Genomic DNA, 19,862 nt, shown 5'->3' with positions numbered 1-19,862 from the left:
CTGTAGTAACCCTAGATATGCATGTAGGCAGGAAATAAACCATTTTTCTTTTACCTACTAAGATGAAGGGAATGGGCTGATGCTTGCTCCTCAGAAGGAAAGCTATGATCAACCTAGATAGCATATTAAAAAGCAGAGACATTACTTTGCCAATAAAGGTCAATCTAGTCAAAGCTATGGTTTTTCCAGTAGTCATGTATGGATGTGAGAGTTGATCTATAAAGAAAGCTGAGTGCCAAAGAATTGATGCTTTTGAACTGTGGTGTTGGAAAAGACTCTTGAGAGTTCCTTGGACTGCAAAGAAATCCAACCAGTCCATCCTAAAGGAAATTAGTCTTGAATATTCATTGGAAGGACTGATGTTGAAGCTGAAACTCCAATGGTCACCTGATGCGAAGAACTCTCACTAGAAAAGACCCTGATGCTGGGAAAGATTGAAGGTGGGAGGAGAATAGGCCGACAGAGGACAAGATGGTTGGATGGCATCACTGACTCGATGGACATGAGTTTGAGTAAGCTCTGGGAGCTGGTGATGGGCAGGGAAGCCTGGCATTCTGCAGTCCATGGGGTCGCAAAGAGTTGGACAGGACTGAGCGACTGAACTGAACTGATATACCATGAAAAGTAAGTGCCATTTCTCTGTATTCTTTCTCCATTTATTTTACCTTCTAATACATATTGTTGTTTTACTTAAAAGACAAAAAACAATAATATTTGCAAGTCTTCAAAGTATTTGTTAGTTCTGTGCATCCTTTTCCTTTGCTCAGTCTTTATCTTACCTATTCATGTCTCCAAAAGATAAAATCCTGCTCATCATTCAATACAAAGATTTAGTGTCACCTTTTAAACAGTCTTCTCTAAATACTCTGAAGCAAAATTATAATTTTCAAGCACATTACTGTTTGATAATTATGTGTTGTATTTTTTTTTTCAAATTCTCCTTATTTCATAGTCTTTTATATATACCTGTCATACAAGGAATAGGAGTAGGTTGCTAGAGGTCCAGGGCTTATATCAAAGGTTCCAGCCTTGCACAAATCAGACTAATAAATATTTAATGAGTTGCATGATTTTCAGTTTAGATATTTATAAGCATCTAAGAGGTATGCCAAAGCATTTTTTTATGAGTTAATGTAATTGTTTTATAGAAAGTGTCTGGGAATGTTAAACATTCACAGTATCAAAATTTTAGCAATGCAAATTGCAACAAGGAGATATCTATTTTTACCATGAACCCAAATTTATTTATGTGCCTAAATGTATACAACGTAATAATCAAACTCAAACGCCTCAGGAGGCTAAGCATGTAAGTGGTTAGAGAGGCTTGTGACACTATGGGAAATGGGAGAGCATTGCTTCCTTTAAAGAGGCAGCCACTAGAGTCCTAATAATTACACAATGAAGAAATGTAGGTCCAGTAACACAAGATCTTTCAAATTATCAATCAATGCTGAACATGAAAATTTATGTGAAGTATACTTATTTTAAAAAGTCAATGCAAAAAATTAACATTGCCCAGCTTTAATGGCAAATATCTAGCCTTCCGGTTACATACATTTTAAAATATCATCTAACATCTATTCCATTAAAATTAATTAGCATAGCCATGAATTATAAAAAAAAAACAATGCATTGATTTTACAGTTAGAATTATCACTATGAAATTCATCTTTTGCAAGTTATGTTGTTCGGATGCCTTTGTCTTTAATCATTCAAAATAGCATAGAAACTTATTTTGTTTTTAAATTATATGTTTTTCAACAATAGATGGGAAGATACTATCACTTTTATCCATATTATATAATTGCTTTTGTTTTATTCTCTGACAACTCTAGTTGCTTTAAAGATTATATATTTCCTGCTTAAAATTCCCAACAGTTGTATTCTATTTGCATTTTTCTCTCTCAAGAACTTTGCAAAGAGAAATATCATTTCAAAGAGAAATATTCTAGTTTACCCTATCCCATCCAGTTTTTATTTCTCAAAACAAAATGATAGTTTCAATTCCTTGGACTTTTTTTCCAAGTATTAATTTGTTCTAAATTGAAAAAGATTGATTGATAGTTATCTTTTGAGGAACATGATGTAGGTTGGTTCCCAACATGAAAATGAAATGTTGTTAATTTAATGTTAGTCTACCTGGCAGAAGAGAGAGGAATTCTTTCTGTATTTTTCTCTAAAATTAATTTTCTGAACTCAGTCTCAATTCATATACTAAGGTTTGTAAGAAGAATCACATTTAAGCTCAATATACCAGCCTACCATTAACAAATTATCATTTTTTCTCCAGATTTTGTTTGCAATACACATTGTACTCTCAGAAAATATTTTTAAGTTGTCCTATTGATGACACCAAAATTTAAAATATACAGAAATTTTGACCCAATAGTCCTATTACCCTTCAGCTGAGAACCTGAATTTCAACAGGCTTTGCACTGTTCTTCTAAAGGTATATCTGCATAGTAGTATCCACAATGTACACTGGTCAATGACCTTTTGTTTTAGAACAGGAAATGGTTTTTGGAATTTCTTTCCCCTACAAGTTCAATATTGACACAGAAAGGGCATTTTTGTTCAATTAGTACATTTCTTTGAGTACATTCATTGAGTTTTAAGATATCAAAACAAACACAATTTAATCTTAACCAGGAAAGTTCAATGTCAAAATCAAACCTAAAACTCTTCACACAAGTTTTCTGATACTGACATGGTATGTTTGTTCTCATAACATTTTTTGTATGTCATTAATGCAAAGCAATTGATCTAATTGCAAGTACAGCATAATAACTAGGATCACAGGATCTATAGTGAAATAACTTGCCTTCTGATCCTTATTACTCATGCACAGATTTAATTAAATGAGATTATGCACAAAAGTATTTATCCCAGAGCTTAACACATGAGAAGCTTATGTTTAACATAAGTATTGCTGTATTTCATGTGTACAAACCCCTCCCAACACTCAAGAAGGGATTTTAGAAACATTCTCACATTTTCTTACATGTTTTGTAATTTCTACAAAGTAAAAATAGTTTAACTGTAGTGATTCTTATTGCCTTCACTTAGTATTTCCTCTTCATCATTTTTGTGTGTGTATGGACATTTTCACAATCAGGCTAAGGGGAAGTTGACTTGCAAATACATTTAGTTTATGGTTAGGAGATTGATGTATAGGTTCTGTATAATTTCTGTATATTATTAAAATATTAATTTTCTCCACTATATAGCAACTAACTGTAGATTTAGTGGCTAAAAACAATATTTATATTTTATCTAAAATTCATGAAAGTCAAAGTCTGAACATGGCTGTGCAGGATTTTATCACTGGAGTTTTACAAAGCATAAATCAGGTGTTAGCCTGACATTTTTCCTCTCTGTAACTTAGGGTCCTCTTTTAAGCATATGGGTTTTTTGGTATAATTAAGCTCTTTGCATTTGTAGGGCCCAGGCCTCCATTGTCTTTCTGCCTGTCATACATACGTCTCCCTCCATAGGTCTTCTTAGATTGCCATGCTCTGAATCCCTGACTTAAGGAAGAGTCCAGCCCGTTTAATAGGGTTTACTTAACTAGGTCAGACCCAGCCAAGATGATCACCTTTCTGATCAACTTAGAGTCAACTGATTTAGGTCCTTACTTATATTTATAGAATCCTTTCACTTTTTTCATATAACTCAGGGGTCCCCAACAACTGGATCTAATGCCTGATGACCTGAGGTGGAGATGATGTAATGATAATAGAAATACACAATAATTGTGCACAATAATTGTAATGTACTTGAATCATCCCCAAACCATCCCTCCCTCTCTACCCCCAGTGCATGGAAAAATTGTCTTCCATAAAACCAGTTCCATATGCCAAAAAGGTTAGGGACAGCTGATACAACTAAACTTAATTAGGAGAGTGCTAGATATTATATTCATAGTTATAGTTATGCCCAACTCAAGCAGAAAGGATTACACCGGGTGTGTACACCAAGAGACTAAACTCTCAGAAGTCATATTGAAATTTTACCTACCATAATGAAATACTGCTAGCCATACCAGAGTAGAGATGGCTTTCAGGAACATGCTTAGCAAGTTCTCTGACGACTCACTAGGCAATGAGACACTAAACAGCAGAGTCAGGTATCACATAATGACATGAATGGGCCTTCAGTGCCGAGTGGTAAAATATGAGGGTATATAAATCTAAGACAGCTTGAAATTTCCTGAAGTCTAACAGCATGCATAAAAATTAGAATTTTCAACTTTGACAGTAATCACAAAAATTTACATTATACTAATAACATATGAGACTAAAGGAAACTACTCAAAACATCAAATTATAAAAATCAGATTCCAGTCAACCATGCCAGAGGAAAGACTAAGCTATATTTCTCTTTGGAAAATCTTATTTAAAGGACAAAAACTGTAGAATATATAAGTATATTATAGAAATGCTATTGCAGTTACCATTGTTGCTTCTGAAATTGTGGATATATTTGTGACATTTGACAGTTTTTAAAATTATGTGATACTAGAGGTACAGGCAATTGGATGAAAGTAGTCAAAAAATACAAACTTTTAGTTATAAGATAATTAAGTATTAATAGTAGAGATGTAATATACAATAGAATATTAATATAACTAACACCTCTCTATGCTATATATGAAAGTTGAGAGTAAATCATAAGGGTTCTCATTGCAAGGAAATTTTTTTTTCTATCCTTTAATTTTGTATCTATATGAGATAACAAATGTTCAATAAATTTACTGGGGCAGTCATTTCATGATGTAAGCTATCATGCTGTATACCTTTAAATTTATACACTGCTGTATGTCAATTATATTTCAATAAAACAGGGGAAAATTGTTTAAATTTGTGATGTGTTTTAATTACTTTATTCATTCTAGAAATATTTAATATTGAATCATGCTTTTTCTTGAAGAGGCTCCATAGTTTATAAAATTCAGTTTCTACAAAACTTTTTCTCTGTTAATATTATAATGGTTATTGTTAAGCTTTAAATATATAAAGTTTGGGGTGACAAATCCCCAGTTGTCTGTACTGAGGGAAAACTGACTCATGGTTATTAATGTTAAAAACAGAAAATATAAATAAAGATGAACACTGCTAACATTTCATGGTAGAATCAAGCTGTCATCCTCTAGATAATCTGGACATGCATTTTATTGGTTATCTTTCTTATGAGTATAGACCCACTGGTTGGAGGTTTCTTATATGTTTTCTTTTGAAAATCCTACCCATAAAGCATCATATAATAGTTCATGTTCTGTTTTCTTAAAAATAGAGTAAGAACTTAAAATCAACTGCAAAGCAATCTGAGGGCTGACTACAAGGTTTCAGACTATTTTTCCCTAAGAAAGTACTTTTCTTATACAACCCAGTTTGTTAAATACTCTAAAATATTAACTTATGTATCACAATGTCAATGGAGACAATGTCAATACAGACAATAAAGTCTGTAGGAATAGAAAATAGTTTTATTTGAGCAAAAATGAGCATTATAGTCCAGTATAAACAGGTTCAAGAAGCACTAAAATAGAGTTCCATCAGACTACAAAATGGGAGAGGCTGATACGCACAAACACTGAAGAATTACATAAGTTGTAAACTATTACAACTGGAGCTGGCAAGAAGCAAAGATGCTGGTTAAAGGAGGATTTGTTGGGGTCTGAAATGGCTGCGTAGTTACAAAGGAAGAAATTGAGACCACAAATCTGCACTTTGTAGCTGCTAGCAGACATTGTTTTGAGAGAGCTGGTAGTGTCCTTGAGTCTAACACATTGCAGAAAATTCAAGTTCTCAGCGATACAGAAACATGTCTGAAAGTACATCCACAATGGCCACCCAGCTCCATTTTAGATGCATGAACCAGTTACTCCAATCTGATTTTTGAATGCAATATTTTCTTTAATGGTTAGGCAGATGTACAACACATGTTTAATAGGTCATGAAATTTTCAAACGAAGCAACTAACGAAGAAGACTGAGTGCCAAAGAATTGATATTTTCAAACTGTCGGGCTGAAGAAGAGAGAGTCCCTTGGACAGTAAGATCAAACCAGTCAATCCAAAAGGAAATCAACCCAGCACAGTCACTGGAAGGACTAATGCTCAAGCAGAAGCTCCAGTATTTTGGTCACCTGATGTGAACAGCAGACTTATTGGAAAAATCCCTGATGCAGGGAAATATTAAGGGCAGGAGGAAAAGAGGGTGACAGAGAATGAGATGGTTGGATGGCATCACCAACTCTAATGGACATGAGTCTGAACAAACTCTGGGACGTAGTGAAAGACAAGGAATCCATGGGGTTGCAAAGAGTCAGTTACCATTTAGTGACTAAACACCAAGGGATTAATCTCCAAAATATACAAACAACTCATACAGTCCAACGTAAAAAAACAAACAACCCAACCAGAAAATGGGCAGATCTAAATACACATTTCTCCAAAGAAGATATACAGATGGTTAAAAAGTACATGAAAAGATATACCCTATATCACTAATTATTAGAGAAATGCAAATAAAAACTACAATGAGGCATCCCTGCACACCAGGCAGAATGACTATCATAAATAAATCTACAAAATCAATGTATGTTGAAATGTGGAGAAAAGAGAACCCTCCTACACTGTTAGTGGGAATGTAAAGGTGCAGCCACTATGGAGAACAGTAAGGAGCTTCCTTAAAAAACTAAAAATAGAACTACCATACGATTCGGCAATCCCATTCCTGGGCATATATCCAGAGAAAACTATAATTTGAAAAGATACATGCACTCCAATGTTCAGTGCAACACTATTTACAATAGCCAGGACATGGAAGCAACCTAAATGTCCATCAAAAGAGGACATCATCAGTTATATATATGCATGTATCCATTCTTTTTTAGATTATCTTCCCATATAGACCATTACAGAGTACTGAGTTGAGTTTCTTGTGCTACATGGTAGGTCCTTATTAATTATCTATTTTATACATGGTAGTGTATATATGATAATTCCTATCTCACAATTATCCCTAGTCCCCTCACTCCCTGGTAAGAATAAGATGTAAGTACCAGTTTAGCCATGAGTTTGATCTCACTATAGCTCATCTGGGTTTCCCAATTGGTGCTAGTGATAAAGAGCCCACCTGTCAATGCAGAAGACATAAGAGATGCAAGTTCGATCCCTGGGCTGGGAAGATCTCCTAGAGGAGGTCATGGCAACCCACTCCAGTATTCTTGCCTGGAGAATGCAGACAGAGGAGCCTGGAGGGCTACAGTCCATAGGGTCTCAAAGAGTCAGATACAACTAAAGTGACTTAGCACACACACACATAGCTAATTTAATATGATCTGGGCACTTTTTCCTAATCATTTATTTGAAGTATATGCCATAACATTTTGCAAACAGTATACAGTAATATCTGTATTATTTCCTTGTATTATTTCTTTCTTTTGCAGTTTTACATGTGTCTTTTCTACTAAAAGAATGACATTTGATATTTTCAACATTTTATCATGCTTATTATCCATCACTGAATTTTCAGTTATACAATTTCTAATTTCTAGGATATTTATTCACAAACTTACTTTTATATTCTTACTATTTTCCTTAATGTTGAATAAAGACTTTAAGGTGGGTAGATATGTCAAACAAAAATATAGAGCACTGAGTTCAATTTTAGTTTCAGACAATGACAATAAATATTTAGAACATACTTATAAAAAATCTGATATCCAAATCAAACTGGGAATCCAATACTTTATCTCATCATTCTATTCTATCATTTCTTATTGAATTTTTAATTAGTATGTTTCCAATAGTTATTGTCTAACAATGAAATTACATGATTCTGTACTTGCTTCCTGAAAAGTTTTGGGCATAGTTTTGAGTATTAGTACTGTTTTTTTACGTAAACATAATATTCCATTTACCTTTTTGACTGTATTTTTACTGAGTTATTATGTACAGTTTTAAATGTGGATGTTCTGAAATACTTAGCATTCTATCTAATATTTTTATTAATGTTTCTACAGTTTTATCTGACATTATGCACAATTTAGTTGAATTATGGAAATGTAGTTAATATTTATTTATACTTAAAAATATGATTGACAATAGAGAGATGATATGTCAGGCACTGTTTTTAGTAAACAAGGAAGAATATCTTACATTAGCCTTATAACAACTTGTGCAAAAACTGTTATTTCCATTTTATAGGCAAGGAATCTATGATTCATTAAGTTTAAATAGCCTTTTCCAGGTATCACATTTCACACATAAAGTTGTTAAAGTGAAACCTATGACATCCTGAACACAAATGCTGATCTCACTTGTGTCCGACTCTTTGCGACCCCATGTACTATACATTCCACAGAATTCTCCAGGCCAAAGTACTGGAGTGGGTAGCCTTTCCCTTCTCCAGGGGATCTTCCCAACCCAGGGATCAAATCCAGGTCTCCCGCATGGCAGGCGAATTCTTTACCAGCTAAGCCACAAGGGAAGCTCTCTATATTGGAGTAGGTAGCTTACCCCTTCTCCAGCAGATCTTCCCAACCCAGGAACTGAACCGGGGTCTCCTGCATTGCAGGCAGATTCTTTACCATCTGAGCTGTCAGGAAAGACAGATCTCACTTGGAGACCAACAGAAACCCAGGAACTGAATACCACTCATTACCAGCAGCCCAAGGTCAGAAACCTGCAGTGATTCTTCAGAGTGCAAGAGAGGATGATCCTTCCTTCTCCAAATGTCTTACACAGCCTGTTGTGCTCCATGTCAAAACTGGTAACATAGAACTAAGCAGTTCTTAGATTCATCCACTGGTAGGTAAGCTGCCAACATGTTTGGGAAACAGCAGTTCTCAGTTTCTGGCATCCAACAGATTTCAATCCCAGAAAATCTCTTCTTCAAAGACAAATGTCTGTTGCAAAAACCTGCCTATTAATTTAGTATTTTTTAAATTAATTAATTAATTTTAACTGAAGGCTAATTACTTTACAATATTGTGGTGGTTTTTGCCATACATCGACATGAATCAGCCATGGGTGTACATGTGTCCTTCCATCCTGAAACTGCCCCTTGACTACCTCTCTCCCCACCCCATCACTCTGGGTTGTCCCAGAGCACCACCTTTGAGTGCCCTACTTCATGCATCTAACTTGCACTGGTCATCTATTTTACATAGTTTTGTCTTTACATTAGTACTAACATCTTCTGTGTGTTGTATTACTTGTACTGGGCTTTTGACAGAATATTTTCTTTGAATCAAAAGTTTATCTTTGATTCATGGATGGAAATGTCTAATAAGCCTAACCCTGGCTACTTATGTAAAAATCTCCCCATTCTTTCCTCAACATTATGAATTGCTAATAAATATCTTTCATTTAAAAAGTATTAAAGTTTCACCTCCTAAGATAAATATTGACCTCAATTATTATGATTAATCTTCAATATAGTTTATGCTTATAGGATTTACAAAAAATCTTTTCTAATATATGCTATTTCCAACAATGATTTAATGCTAGGCTATTTTATATAAAAAGCATCAACAGCTATTTTAATTTTCCTTCAAGTGTTATGATTATGGAAATAAGATACTTATGCCACACTGAATTGCTTTTGCCTTGAATTTCAATTTTCTTAATATGAAATATTTTTGTTTGTTTTTAGCATTTGTACTTGTCAGATATCTTATTTTTTAAATGTCTTTGTTACACTTAGGTATATATCTTCTGAATATACTTTATACAACATGTATACTCAATAGAGTATACAATATGTATCCTCTACTTTATACACTATACAATATCTTTATAAAATATGAGGCTGTTGACTTTGAAAAGGACTGTATTTATTTTCAAAGTGGATTTATTAGATGCAAAGTGTTTTTTGTTTTACATATTTACAAAGCAAGTTTTCCAACTCTTTTTTAAAGGCTGAAACAGATTTAGGTAACTGGCAGAAGCATGTTTTACTTCCCCCAATTTTATTGAGATATAATTTACATTTAGCTCTGTATAAGTTTAAGTTATACAGCATTATGACTTGATTGAACACATATTGTGACTTACATATATCCTTTATTTTTAATTTGGCAGTTTAGCATTGCTCTTTTTATCCCTTTGTGCTATTTGATAGTTTAAAAAATATTGGCGGTACTTAGAAAAGAATTTATTTCATTTATTTTATTACTTATTATTCTAAAAGCATCTTTATCTGATTAGAATGCAAAGTATTCAGTGTTGAATTCTATGTCAGTTCTATGTTCAAAAAGTTCAATGCTTTTAATATTTTACAAATACCTTCCTATATTTTAATCTGCATATTCACTGCTTTAGCCCAGTTTATCATCACTAAGAGAATAAAATAACCTTTTATATGGTCCCTCCCTTTCTTTTGCTCTAGCCCAGCCCATCTACATTGGGGAGCAAAATGTAGTTTGTGTTAACACTAACATGAAGACTTTTAAAGTGCTGCACTCAATATGTCAGCAAATTTGGTCAGTTTTCATTCCAATCCCAAAGAAGGGCAGTGTCAAAGAATGTTCAAACTATCAGATAATTGTACACATTTCACATGCTGGTAAGGTTATGCTCAAAATCCTTCAAGCTAGCCTTCGGCAGTACTTTAATTGAGAACTTCCAGATGTACAAGCTGGATTTAGAAAAGGTTGTGAAACCAGGTATCAAATTGCCAACATCCATTGGACCATAGAAAAAACAAGGGAATTCCCCAAAACATCTACTTCTGCTTCATTGACTAGGCTAAAGCCTTTAACTGTGTGGAACACAACAAACTCAACAAAACTCTTAAAGAGATGGAGAACCAGATCACCTTACCCACCTGCTGAGGAACCTGTATGAGGGTCAAGAAGCAAGAGTCAAAACCCTACATGAAACAGCTGACTGGCAAAATTGAGAAAGGAGTACAACAAGGCTATATATTGTCACCCTGTTTATTTAACTTATATGCAGAGTACATCATGAGAAATGCTGGGCTGGATGAGTTACAAAGTGGAATCAAGATTGCTGGGAGAAATATCAACAGCCTCAGACATGCTGGTGACATTACTCTAATGGCATAAACTGAAGAGGAACTAAAGAGCTTCTTGATGAAGGTGAAAGAGAGTGAAAAAGCTGGCTTAAAACCCAACATTCAAAAAAATAATATCATGGCATCTGATCCCATTACTTCATGGCAAATAGAAGGGGGAAAGTAGAAGTAGTAAAATATTATATTTTCTTGGGCTCCAAAATTACAACAGATGGCGACTGCAGCCATGATATTAAAAGATGCCTGATCCTTGGACAGAAAGCTATGACAAAACTAGACAGTGTATTAAAAAGCAAAGGCATCATTTTACCAACAAAGGGCCATATGGTCGAAGCTATGGTCTTTCCAGTAGTCAGGGACAGATGTGAGAGTTTGATCAAAAAGAGTGCTGAAGAACTGATGCTTTTGAATTGTGATGCTAGGAAAGACTTGAGAGTTTCTTGGACTGCAAGACCAAACCAGTCCATCCTAAAGAAAATCAATCCTGAATGTTCATTGGAAGGCCTGATGATGAAGCTGAAGCTCCAATACTGTGGCCTGATGTGAACAGACAACTCATTGGAAAAGACTCTGATGCTGGAAAGATTGAAGGCAAAAGGAGAAGAGGGAGTCAGAGGAGGAGATGGCTGGAGAGCATCCCGACTCAGTGGACATGAATTTGGGTAAACTCTAGGGGATAGAGAGGGTCACGGAGGCCTGGTGTGCTGCAGCCCAGGGTGTCGAAGTCACCTGAACAACAAGAACAAAATGAACACTTCAATATCTTCTCCTCAGTCTAAAATAGAATTTTGTAAGAAACAATGAGATGTCATTACATTAATAAAAAAGAAAAAAGAAAAAAACTAATACTTTGAACATACACTAGTTTTTTAAAAGCTGTTTCATAACAGATAACTTGCTTATTTACAATTTCAAGAAACCTAGCCTTTTAAAAGATCCAGTGACCTAAATATTTGTATTGTTTTTCTGTGATAAATTTGCAAAGACAGAAGGCACTCAAAGTTAACTTGCTAAAGTTAAAATCCACATTGTATTCTCATTTACTTAATTTGTCATCAAGTATGGATAAACGTAAGTTAAATGTAGTTGCAATAGTGTTTTGCATTTAATTTCAGTGGCTTATTGGAATATTTTTCTGATGTATCTAAGTATTAAAATGCTGCAAGGGCACAAATACCATCAAATAACTATTCTCCAGAAAATAACAGGATACAAAATGTACTCAAATTCCAGATGGCTTTAACAAATAATGGAACACTATGAGCATTTTATTGGCTTTTTTTTTTAAAGTCTATCTTCAACTTCTAAGATTGTATAATAATAAATGTTCTAAAATAAAATTATCACCCCTCTTGGATTTTTAAAACCTTTGCTGTCTCTTGTGTCTTATAATTCCATAGTTGTATTTCTCCAATGGCAATAATAATTATATTCACTGCCCAGGTTACAGTGTATATTAATCTCCTGGCATCTGAAGTATATCAATAAAAAGAAAAATAAAACCTTAAAGAACATTTAAAAATGTAACAGCTAGGTACCTTAAATTTGCCTAAATAAAAGACATTATCAGTTTGTAATTTATTAATAATTTTCCACCATTAAAAAAATAAAAAAACTAAAATTCAAAGTAACAATGGGAAGTATAATTCATTCCTATGACCAATTAACTTGACTAACTTGTGTAATAAGTGACCACTACCTCTTGTGACTGAAGAAAGTATCTTTATGAAACACAATTACTGAAGAAATTGATCTTATTAGAGCAATTCAAAGTGATTGCTGAATTTTCAGAGGTATGTAATGAGAAAAGAATTTAGTACAGCATGTATTATAATTCTAGAAGCTTCCTTAACCTAATAATCTAAATAGGATATTGAATTCAATGTTATAATGCAATGAAGAGGGGAAAAATCATTAAAAGAACAACTTTTGGAAACCACTTATCTAATCTTCTCTGTACTTTTTTAGGGTGATGGTGATGACATGAACACTTTAATTAGATGACAGGCTACCATTAGAAACACTGAATAATAATTCATACTTTAAAATTCTAAAATTTTATATCACTGTGAACCAGCAAGATCTTGTGTATAAGACAAGAAAGTACATCCAATCACTGGGAGGATGAACTGAGACCGATCAGGAGAGTGAGAACATTCTTCCCCCAAATCAAGACAGAGATGCTTATAGAAAACCTTGGCTGTAAGTATAAACCCTGAAAATTGTATACTTGGAGGGTAGAGGCAGTTGCCTTCTATAGGAAAAATCAAGGGAGAGAGACTGGAGAAATTTTCAAAAGATAAGGACATTTCACTTTTTCTTCATCAGCATGTACCTAGAAGGTTCTTATTGGGACAAGCATTTTGTCACCAGGTGTTCATAATTTTGAGCTAATTTGTATCCTGACAACTAATATTCTTTAGAACAGAATATGCATTTCCAAAGCCCAGAGAAAATTCCAGAGACTTCTTTAAGTTCCTTAATGAAGGACTTACAGACTTTCAAGCCGGAGTGTTTGTTGATATTCCACTTGTCCGTTCTTACATAACAAATGGCCCAATTTTAGTGGCTTATAACAAAGTATCTCTGTGGTGCAGTGATTTGACTACACTTAGGTGAGTGATTCTTACTTGAGATCCCCTATTTGGGTCCACTCAGAGCAGGTGACCCACTAACTTGGATGGCAGAATTGTCTGGTTGTCTGCTGGGAACTAAGCTGGAGTTGTAGCGCAGAATTCCTGTATATGAACTTGCCACATGGGCTTGGGTTCCTCTTCACACAACATGGTAGGTCGTTTCTGAGTGAGAGGATCTCAAGAGTGAGTGTCCCATAAGATAAGAAATGGCAAATGCTTACTAACAGACCAGCAACATTCCTGATATATTCTAATGGTAGAATATTCATACTACACTTGCCTTGAGAGAAAGAAATTGAAAAACATACTCCAATTTTTGATGGAGAAATGACAAGACCACATTGCAGAAAGAGTATATGGAATAGGAGTTAATTGTTAAATTTTCTTAGAAAACACACTCTGTTATATTTGTCATAGGAATAATAAATTGGGGGAGGGGGGTGTTCTAAACGCCCTGTTAAATGTTGAGCCATATAAACTTTTGCCAATTACTCTTAACATCATGCCAAATATATAGACCTGTGCAATTCTTCATGTAGCTAGTATGATATAATACTTGAAAAATTTCATGTAGATGGTATGATGGAATACTACATTAATCAGGCTTGGATCAGCAGCTTGGTTACAAGGTAGGAGTGTTCCCCTCACCATGAAACTACACTCTTATCAATGTACTCCAAGTCACAAAATGGATTCAGACTTTATGAGTGAAAAAGGTAAAGTATATAAATTTCCATTAAGAAATGACTGATAAACTTGGATTTATCTCCATTGTTTTAGCCAAAATTATGTCACCATTTTTTCCTTCTATATAATATAGGCAGCCTCATGAAGTTAGTATAATTTGGTAATATTAGAAAATCAGGCAGCAACGTCTACTAATGAACAATAGTCAGAAATTACCTTATTTCCTTATTTCATCAACATCAAATTATAATATTCTTAAATTGAGCTATTTTAATTTCTCTATCTCTTCCTTTCTTTTTGTTCTTTCTTATGGATATTATTTTGATCTAATCTATGTTTCCCCATACAAAACTGGGAAATGAGTTCATCAAGGCTGTATATTGTCACCTTGTTTAACTCATGCAGAGTACATCATGTGAAATGCTGGGCTGAAGGAATCACAAATTGGAATCAAGATTGCCAGGAGAAATAGAAACACCTCAGATATGCAGATGATACCACTCTAATGGCAGAAAGCAAAGAGGAACTAAAGAGCCTCTTGATGAAGGTGAAAGAGGAGAGTGAAATACTCAATACTCAAAACACTAATATCTTGGCATCCAGTCTAATCACTTCAAGACAAATAGATGGGGAAAAAGTGGAAACAGAGAGATTTTATTTTCTTGGCTCCAAAATCACTGCTGATGGTGACTGCAACCATGAAAATAAAGACACTTGCCCCTTGGAAGGAAAGCTATGCCAAACCTAGATAGCACATTAAAAAGCAAAGATATTACTTTGCTGACAAACATCTGTATAGTCTAAGTTGTTTTTTTCCAGTAGTCATGTACAGATATGAGAGGAGGACCAATAAAAGCTGACCACTGAAGAATTGATGCTTTTGAATTGTGCTGGAGAAGATTCTTGAGAGTCCCTTGGGACAGCACGGAGATCAAACCAGTCAACCCTAAAGGAAATCAGCCCTGAATATTCATTGGAAGGACTAATGCTGAAACTGAAGCTCCAATAGCTTGACTACCTGATGGGAAGAGCCGACTCATTGGAAAAGACCCTGATGCTGGGTAAGATTGGGGACGGGAGGAGAAGGGGGAGACAGAGCGTGAGATGGTCGAATGGCATTACCAAATCAATGGACATGAGTTGGAGTCAACTCTGGGAGATTGTGAAGCACATGGAAGCCTGGACTGTTGCAGTCCATGGGGTCACACAGTTGGACACAACTTAGTGATTGAACAACAACTACAACGTACAAAAGAAATAATTCATGCAGAATAGTGAATGTAGGTGCATATGAGTATATACATATGTTCATGTGAGTGTGTATGTGTGAGGTATAGTATTGGATAAGTAGAATAACATAAAACTACTTTACAGTGTACCTAAGCTACACGAAGTAAAACACATTAATAAGATAGCTAATGTTTTCTTTTTAGGGACATTTTTAAAATTTCCAATATTTCCTTTAATTGTTTTGAAAAGCCATATACTCAATAAATGATTGATGGATAAGAGAAATGAAAACATATGACTATTTCAGTCAACCTAGTATACATCTGGGGTTCTTTCAGCCTATTTACAAGCATGTTTACCACCAAAGGGAGTTGCATTTTTTCATCAATACGTGTTAGTGAACCTGTGACTAATCCTATGACATGGCTGAACTCACTTTATAGGTTATCTCCAAGATATCTCATAAATCTGTTTGATTAAGTATCAAGAATTCAGTTCATTTTAATAAAAACTCCCTTTATATTTGCATGTGCTTAGTTACTCAGTCATGTACAACTCTTTGTGACTCCATAGACTGTAGCTCACCCAACACATCTGTTCTTGGGGCTTCTCCAGGCAAGAATACTGGAGTGGATTGCCATGCCCTCCTCCAAGGGATTTTCCCAGCCCAGGGATCAAACACAGGTCTCCCACATTGCAGGCAGATTCTTTACTATCTGAGCCATCAGGGAAGCCCTTTATATTCTCATGAGAGGTATTAATTTCTATCCACTTCAAGTGATTATTATAAAGTTAGTTAAGTAAATGTATATGAAATAATTAGTCTTCAAATTTCAGGTGACTATATTCCCTTGTGGCTCAGCTGGTAAAGAATCCACTTGCAATGCGGGAGACCTGGGTTTGATCTCTGGGTTGGGAAGATCTTCTGGAGAAGGGAAAGGCTACCCACTCCAGTTTTTTGGCCTGGAGATTTCCATGGACTTTCTAGTCCATGGGGTCGCAAAGAGTCAGACACAATTAAGAGACTTTCACTTTTACTTTCACAAAAAGAATCCTGGAGTGGGTTGCCATCCCCTTCTCCAGTGGATCTTCCCGACCCAGGGATTGGACCCGGGTCTTCTGCATTGCAGGCATATTCCTTACTAGCTGAGCCACCAGGAAGGAACTGGAAAAATACAAATGAGTATTAATACCAAAAATAACCTACATTTTTATAGTCACCTAAATATTGAAAATTATTTCATATACGTTTACTTAACTAAATTATTTTTAGTATTAACATTCATTAGTATAGGGACACAGGAAACAGATCATTATAACTTTGAAATCAACATGTTTCCTATTCTTTTATCTTCTTTAGTGTTCTAGTTTCCTGTCAGTTTAGCATTCCCTCAAACATTTAAAATAATTCTGATGATGATGTTTTTTCCTTTAAAGCCATCCAATGCATCTTTATATTTTAATTTTTTGACAAACATGGCCTATAAGGACCTGGAGGATCTTGCTCGATCTCTCTCCAATAAGAATTTGAGTTCTCTGACCACCTTCCTTTCACTATATACACTGCAGCCTCACTGCCAGTCTTTTTAGCTTAAAAAAAAAAAAAAAGAATTAATGTCTTACCACTTGGATAATTAGAAGTCTATTCTTGCCAGAAATTGCCCTTGTACCTCTTGGTCTTAATTACCTGTGAATTGGCCTTTGGACCCTTTGAAATTATAAACTGGTCTTTGTTATGTAGCTCAACATTTTTCTTTTTTTAGACATTTAAAGAAAAAATTATTGACGATCTGAAAAATGATTTCTAAAACACTAGCTTTTCCAGAAAACTGTAGCTACAGTGCAATGTATTTGTCATGTTAAAACATAATAAAATGCAAAAGCTATGAAACAAGTGACCATCCTTCAACAATCTGAACAAAGATAAAATGCTTAATAAACAACAAGGATGACTTGTAAAGGATGGGCTCTTGAAGTAAGCACCATTAAAAAAGTGGGGGGTGGGGACAGAAAATGGATATGTGTGTTCAGCTGAATTGATCCTTTGGCACTAGGAATCAGAGCATTTTGTCATACAGCATTAATACATTTTATAAAAGTGTGTACTATCACTACACACTAGAACCACAAGCATTCAAAAGCAGCTTTGTCAATTAAGCAATGAAACACTCTACAGTATGTCTCTCTATTGGCCATCGTTGAATACCCTGGTAGCAACTTTGAAATGAAAAAAAAGAAAAAAGTAGCTGTAACTTCTTTTATTTTCTCTCTTTGAAATCAAACAGATATCCAACAATCCTGTTACACACTAACATTTCCAAAGTACATTATTCATACAAGAGAAAGACTAAAAAACAAAAATGATTTTACAGAGATCCAAACATAAGTGAGTATAAATGCCTCACACAGCTTTCTGAAGGTACTCTGGAGAAGCCACTTCATAAGTGCCGTCACTAAACAAAGTTGTAACGTTCTTGCCAGATATTTTAGGAAATCACGTAGATAATTCAGTAATAAAGCAAGACTTTTCTCATCCAGAGGCGTATAGGCCAACATTGTTCCAATTTATGCAAATGGTCTCAACAAATGTGGCGCTCCATACACCTGGGACATGGGTGCATCAGAGAGGTCTGCGAGGATTTCAGAGTACTGTGGTCTCTCAAATGTAAAGCTGAGTGCCTAGCTTTACACTGAAGTATTCCTTTAGCCTTTCCAGGACTCCTTTAAACAGCACACTCCTTACTATTTGTGTTTCCTTGAGAGTCTTTTAATTTGCATAATCCTCTAGAATGGAATCCACATTCTTCTTGGCAGGAAGATAAAAGAGCTGATTTTGCCAGGTAACTAAGTCCTACTCATCAAAAAGCCATGGTTTTAGTTCTTCTGGAATCTTTATTTTAACTTCAACTCTGTTCATGAATGTTTCCTCATTTTCAGCAGTAGGATCTACTTGGGCCCTTTTCTCCTGAGACTGAGATGTCTCATTGGTACCTTCTCTATTTCCAGATGTTTTGTTCTTCTTTGTTTTCACTTCAACATTTTTCTGTTGCAGACCAGAGGTCTTCTTTCCAGGGGCAGCCCTTCGTGATCTTTCCCTCTGCATACTGCTCCTGATTGGCTTTTTGAAGTTCTCATTGTTTCTGCAGATTGGTGCCCACATATTTGAGTACCTTACTTTGGAACCCATTCATCCCAATTTTTATTCCAACCACTGTAATGTACTTCACTTGTTTATCCTTTATGGCTACCTTCACACAGTTTGGTTCATAAAGAAAAGCCCCCCTCCATCCTCCCAAAAATAGAATAAAATAAAGAAGAGTCCCATGAAAGCACAACACTCTTTCACACTCCTGGAATTAAGGCCTCTGATCCTGCTTTGTCACCATTTACAAGTGATTTGCCACCACTGCCTCCTCCTTCTCCCAGCCACCCCCACCAGCACCCGCTACTCTATACCACCCAATTCCGCATGAGACGCACCTTCAGACACCACCAGCTCTACATCCTGTGCCTGGTTTAGCTCAACATTTTTCAGTGGTTTTCAAAATATGATCCCAGCACCAAGAAGTATTAGCATCACCTAGGAACTTGTTAAAAATGCAAATTCTCAGGCCCAACTCCCCAAATTACTGAATCAGAAAAATCTGAAGATGAAGCTTAGCAATTTATTTTAACCAGTCTGATAGGGAACTCCGATGTTTGGCTGAGCTTGAGAGCTACTCTCCTACAATGTCTTTCCATTACATTAGAAATTTAATTTATTATATATTATATCATAATCCAGCCTTCCCTGGTAGCTCAGCTGGTAAAGAATCTGCCTGCAATGCAGGAGACCCTGGTTCAATTCCTGTGTCAGGAAGATCCCTTTGGAAACATTTTTGAAGTATAGACCGTGGGGGCTTCTCTACCTCAGAAAAATTCAGTAATGGAGTGTGCATTTTTACCTAGCACTCTATGTATTCTTTACTGGAAATCTCTATCATCCAGCCTTAAAAGATGATGTTTCTCCCTACATCTCAAACTCTGTCTCCTTTGATAACTCCTTTTCCATTGAACTCCAGATTCAGAACCTGTGTCTTTGTCCAGAATGGTTTTAATACAGATGTTAATAGGCTTTTCCCTTTACTTCATTAGGCTTTCCACTCAAAAGCCATCATAACATAGATGTCATCTCTGATTACCCTGTAAAGAAATATAGCAGCCCTGTCATTCCCTATCTTCATTATTATAGACAATTTCTGTTTATACTTCCCTTGACATCCCTC

The 19,862-nt window shown here is 35.3% G+C and overlaps 1 pseudogene; it reads right to left on the bottom strand.

Moving 5' to 3' along the window:
- Positions 1-17,998: 17,998 nt before the first annotated feature.
- LOC122445263 lies at positions 17,999-18,983 on the bottom strand (annotated as a pseudogene).
- Positions 18,984-19,862: the final 879 nt, after the last annotated feature.

Source organism: Cervus canadensis, chromosome 7 (assembly GCF_019320065.1).
Source record: "Cervus canadensis isolate Bull #8, Minnesota chromosome 7, ASM1932006v1, whole genome shotgun sequence".
Lineage (NCBI taxonomy): Eukaryota > Metazoa > Chordata > Mammalia > Artiodactyla > Cervidae > Cervus > Cervus canadensis.
Note: the sequence above shows the minus strand (reverse complement) of the source record. Positions and strands in the feature narration are given on the sequence as shown.